The sequence below is a fragment of the Rhinoraja longicauda genome, chromosome 44 (genome assembly GCF_053455715.1).
Source record: "Rhinoraja longicauda isolate Sanriku21f chromosome 44, sRhiLon1.1, whole genome shotgun sequence".
In the NCBI taxonomy this organism is placed as follows: domain Eukaryota; kingdom Metazoa; phylum Chordata; class Chondrichthyes; order Rajiformes; family Arhynchobatidae; genus Rhinoraja; species Rhinoraja longicauda.
The window spans coordinates 882,999-889,034 of NC_135996.1; the positions used below are offsets into that span (position 1 = coordinate 882,999).

The 6,036-nt window shown below is 44.4% G+C and overlaps 1 pseudogene; it reads right to left on the reverse strand.

Moving 5' to 3' along the window:
• LOC144612316 (tumor protein p63-regulated gene 1-like protein) overlaps positions 1-6,036 on the reverse strand; it is a 316,908-nt pseudogene that overhangs the window by 133,461 nt on the left and 177,411 nt on the right.

Sequence of the window (6,036 nt, forward strand, 5' to 3'; positions counted from 1 at the left end):
AAGTAGACCTGGCTTGACTTGACTTGTTGTGCCATATGTGAAATCTCAACAACTTCACAAAGAAATTCGACACAACATAAATTACTAATTATTCTCCTAAACCAGACCTCGATCATGCAAAAACACTAAGTACACAGAGTAACGACAGTAGTACAGACAGTCATAGTAATGCGGTGCTGAGATAGAATTGTGATTGGGGTTGTGCAGGGTGGTTCGTGAACCTGCTATCTGATGGGGAGAACCTGTTCTTGAACTAGGACGTACGGTTACTCAGTCTCTTAAACATTCTTGCCGATGCCACCAGCCCTTTACTTTTGTAAATTGGTTTTGTCTCTAAATCGGAAAATATACAAAATTGCACGATACTTCCACAATATAATAACGACTGCCATCAAAATCACATAGAGTGGGTCCAGAGTGAAATATTCTTTCATTGCATTAGCTGCCAGATCTTTTTTGCAAAAATGCAATTAATTATGGGTCACAGAAATTTTAAAAAACAAAGAAACGGAGAAATTGAACTTTTTAAGATTCTGCAGAGACCCGGCGCGAAGCCCAACCATTCCTTCCACAGATGCTGCCTGACCCACTGAGTTCTTCCTGATACCAGCTTCTGCAGTTTCTTATGTCTTTAGTGTCTTCGTTTTCCTTTAGATTTTCTTCTATTTCCTGATCAAGATAACTTACTTTTGAGAGTTGATTTGTTTAACGATTTGCAAATTTTAGAAAAACAAAATTTTTTATAATTAGCTTGCAGTTTTCACTTGAGATTTTTAAATATTTGCTTTATGTTACTAGCTTTACTTCTTTAGTTTAGAGATACAGCGCGGAAACAGGCCCTTCGGCCCACCGGGTCTGCGCTGACCAGCGAACCCTGCACGTTAACACTATCCTACACCCTCTAGGGACATTTTTTTAACATTCACCAAGCCAATTAACCTACAAACCTGTACGTCTTTGGAATGTGGGAGGAAACCGAAGAGCTCAGAGAGAACACACGCAGGTCACAGGGGAACATACAAACTCCGTACAGACAGCACCCATAGTCCGCTGCAGTTCGCATAGCAGACTCGCATCGGGGTGGAGGACGTCATCATCTACCTGCGGAACAGAGCTCTTTCACACCTGGAGAAGCCGGATAGCACTGTGCGAATCATGTTCTTTGATTTCTCCAGTGAATTCAACACCATCCAGCCAGGGCTTCTGGGGGGCAAGCTGGAGCGCACGGGAGTGGATCACCACCTCACCGCCTGGATTTTGGACTACCTCACCAACCGACCACAGTATGTGAGGACAAAGTGGACTGCAGTACTGGGGTTCCGCAGGGAACAGTGCTAGCGCCATTCTTGTTCACCCTGTACACTGCGGACTTCAGGCACAGCTCTGCAGACTCCCATCTACAGAAGGTCTCTGATGACTCTGCCATCATCGGCCTCATCATGCGCGTGTGCGCACGTTCAAAGAGGAAAAAGTTGGACTTTTGACACAGGAACGCAGGTTTCATTATTGTACTGTTCACAGAAACATAGAATAAAAACCACTGAAAATTACGCCATTTGATCCATCGAGTTTGCGGCTTCTCGATAAAAGAGGAGCTCATTCATTCTCACACCGCCACGGTTTTATAGATTTGCATTATTTCTACTGTATTTCTGTTATTCAATTATGTTACCGAGGTATAAAGGATTATAGATAAATAGGATGTTCACGGCCCTTTTCACAGAGTAGGGATACTAAAACTTAATGGCATAGGGTTAGGTTGAGAGGGGACAGATTTGGGAGGCAGTTCGGGGGCAAACCATTCACTCATATGATAGTTCTTATCTGTAATGTATTGCCAGAGGACGCAATGGAAGCGAAAACAATAAAACGCTCAAAATACATCTGTACGGATGAGGATTGGAAGGGGTTACAAATAAATAGACGAAATCCCTTAAAATTGGTCTAACCCAGAACGACAAGTTTGTCGGCATGGACAAGACGGGATGAAAGGTTTTCTATACAGTGTCACTCTGCGACACGATGACTTTGTTCGCCTCTTGTAGTCCAAAGCAGAACTTATCTGTACCGTATCTGCATTGAGGTCATTCCAGAATACAACCATGCGTAGATGAAGGGATTAAAAGTAACATTAGCAAAGTTGCAGATGACGCAAAGCTGGATGGCAGATTGAACAGTGAGGAGGATGCTATGAGGATGCAAGGCGACTCGGACAGGTTGGGTGAGTGGACAGGTGCCTGGCAGATGTAGTTTATTGTGGATGAATGTGAGGTCATCCACTTTGGCGGCAAGGACAAGAAGGCTGATTATTATTAGAATGGGATCAAGTTAGGAAAAGGAGAAGTACAACGAGATCTGGGTGGACTTGTTCATTAGTCACGGAAAATAAACATGCAGGTAGAGCAGGCAGTGAAGAAAGCCAATGGCATGTTGGCTTTCATTGCGAGGGGATTTGAGTTTGGGAGCAAGGAGTTCTACTGCTGTTGTACATGGTCCAGGTGAGACCACACCTGGAGTATTGTGTGCAATTTTGGTCTCCAAATTTCAGGAAGGACACTCTTGCTATTGAGGGAGTGCAGCGTAGGTTCACGAGGTTAATTCCTGGGACGGCGGGACTGTCATATGTTGAAAGAATGGAGCGACTGGGCTTGTGGACAATGGAATTTAGAAGGATGAGCAGGAATCTTATTGAAACATATAACATTATTAAGGGATTGGACACGCTGGAGGCAGGAAATATGTTCCCGATGTTCGGGAATCCAGAACCAGGGTCCACGGTTTAAGAATAAGGGATAGGCCATTTAGAACGGAGATGAGGAAGAACTTTTTCACCCGGAGAGTTGTGAACCTGTGGAATTCTCTGCCTGAGAAGGCAGTGGAGGCCAATTTTCCGGATGCTTTCAAGAGAGAGTTAGATTGAGCTCTTAAAGATAGTAGAGTCAATGGATGTGGGGAGAAGGCAGGAACGGGGTACCGATTGTGGATGATCAGCCATGATCACAGTGAATGGCGGTGCTGGCGCGAAGGGCAGAATGGCCTACTCCTGCACCTATTGTCGATTGTCTGTTGTTGCCTTGTGATTTTTTTTCACATCGCTCTCAATGCCCTTCTCCTTTATTGTATCCTTATGACCGAAGCGCTGATACTTTCATGTGTAAGTCTCTACTAATAGAACACAGAATTGTAGACCAACTTCACAACGTGGTCTCACAGTTTTGGTGACGCTTGCTCCCACGTTTAGTTCCCTCTTCCTCTGCAGCCATTTATTGTAAGTTGACTCTCTGCATTATTGCTGCCCATACGCAACTCCGCATTTTTTTTACTTCACCTGGTTTTCGTCTGGTTATGCGGAATCCGATTTATACCCTGTCGAAATTCACACTGAACACTTCCCCATTGGCAATACGAAGACATTTGTCTTTGCCAAATGTAGAAATATTGTCTGATTCACAAATGTCCCCATTATTAATATAGATGAAGACAAGTAGTGTCCCCCCCCTCCCCGCCCCCCCCAATCACCGACCCCCCGGGAAGTTGGGGACTCTCCTTTTCTTCAACTGTAATAATATATCTATATTCACACATAGATTTCGGTTTAAGTTTATTATCAGAATGTCTACCAAGGAACAGTGGAAAGCTGTGTTTTGCATGTTATCCAAACAGATCAGATAAACTATGCATAAACACAATCAAGTGAAACTCAAGTATAATATGTAAAGAAATTGCGATGATACAGAGTGGGGAATATAGATCTCAGCATAGAAGCGCCTTAGTTCCAAAGAATAAATCTACTATCAACGATGGGAGACAAATTCCAACAAGGGGACATAACTTCAGAATTAAGGGACAAAAGTTTAGGGGTAACATGAGGGGTAACTTCTTTACTCAGAGGGTGGTGGCTGTATGGAATGAGCTTCCGGTGGAGGTGGTGGAGGCAGGCTCGATTTTATTATTTAAGAGTAAATTGGATAGGTATATGGATGGGAGGGGATTGGAGGGTTATGGTCTGAGAGCAGGTAGATGAGACTAGGTCAGAGAAAGTGGTCGGCATGGACTGGTAGGGCGGAACGGGCCTGTTTCCGTGCTGTAATTGTTATATGGTTTTATGGTTAAATGGGATTGCGGGGGGCTCGAACTGTACCCTGGCTCATTCAGAAACCTGATATCAGAAGGGATTAAACTGTTCCCTAACCTGGCGGTGCGCGGTTGCAAACTTCAAAACATTCTCCCCACCGGGAGCATGGATAAGAAGAAATGGCCGGGTGGGACATGCCTTTGATTATTTTGGCTGCTTTTTCAAGGCAGTGTGAAATGTAAATGGATGTAATGCTGGGGAGACCGGCAGTTTGATGGAGTGGGCTATATCTACAACTCACTGCAATTTCTTGTTCTCATGGGCAGAAGTGTTTCCAAACCACGCTGAGATGCAACCTGACAAGACGCTCTCAATTGTGCATTTGCAAAAAGTTCAAAGAGTCACTGGAGCCATGCTGAACTCTCAGGTCTGCTCGGGTAATTGAGGCGTTGATGTGCCTTCCTGGCTTCCACGACAGATCGTAGGTAATATTAACATCAGGGGGATCAAGGTCCCAACCATGTCCACGTACACCATTGATGCTGTTTAGGCTTTGTACTCCACCTTGCTTCCTAAAGTCAATAACGAGCTCATTTGTCTACCTTCCCTTGAGCGAGATGATATTGTCCTGGCACATTCTTTATCTCCCTCCTCTACTCCGTCTCGTCGTTTTTGATGACTCGGCCCACCTCAGAGGTGTCGTCGCGATCACTACATCATGCACTTAATTAGCATGCCCCTTAGCAAATCATTTGTATGATTTCTCTACTTCAACATCTAAATCACCCGTTTCCTTTTCCCCTGACTCAGTCTGAAGAAGGTTCTTGACGAGAACGCCACCTGTTCTTTTTCTCCACAGATGCTGAGTTATTCCAGGTTTTGGGGTCGATAACAGTTCTGTTCGTTGATGTCGGTGTATCCAATTTTGTTTTGTCTTTATCTGTAATATGGATCACAGCACCTGTCTGGTGTTTTTTTTGTATCTTTCTGTCTCGTGTTGATTTGATGTCACCTCTATGTTCTGCATCTTTTAACTCATTTGGCTTGACATCTGGTGACATTACAGACTGTGTGTATTGTGGTAGTGTTGGTGTTGTACTCCACGTTGTCGATGTGGTTGCAGGTGTGGTGGGGGTTGATGATGGTGATGACAAACTTCTCTGGTTCACCAGGTCAGGTGTTGGTTGGATGTGACCCCTGTTTCTTCTTAACTGCGTCCCAGTCTCCGTCTCAACGATGTACGATCTGGGAGTCTCAGCTCTTCCCATAACATTTGCAGGTGTCCATATTTTCAGAACAGAATCCTGGACATGAACATGCTGTCCTCTCAGCAGTTCTGGCAATGCTTTGGCATGTCTGTTGAAAGACTGACTTCCTTCCACTTGAGCATCCGTCAGTTGATGTCGTACTTCCACCTGGTCTTGTGGAGGGTGTATTGGTTGTTTTGTACTTTCTGCCATTCAGTAGCTCTGCTGGTGACTCCACGTCAGCTCTCAGTAGTGTTGCTCTAAGTGACGACAAGGCGTGGTTTGGATCTTCCCTTGGCTCTCGGCATTTGATGAGCATTATCTTCACTGTCTTTCTAAGAACCCGCGTCCCCTCAGATAGCGCGGTGAAACTGTGGTGATGATGAACCCATATTCTTCTGCAACTCCTTGAATTATTTCGAAGCAAACAGGCTCCTATTATCACAAATCACCTTCTGACATATCCCTTGATCAGCAAACAGTATCCGTACAGCTGTAGACATTGTTGATGCCCTCAGGTCTTTCATGTTTCTGATGAATGGAATCTTTGAGTAGTAGCAGGCTACAATCAAGTACCATTCTTGGATGGAGGTGAACAAATCTATATGCAAGGTATGCCATAGCATTGGTGGAGTCTAATTGGGTATAATTTCTTCTTTCGATTGTGTTTACCTTTATTTCTGGCGTAGAGCACATTCAGACACCATCCTTTCT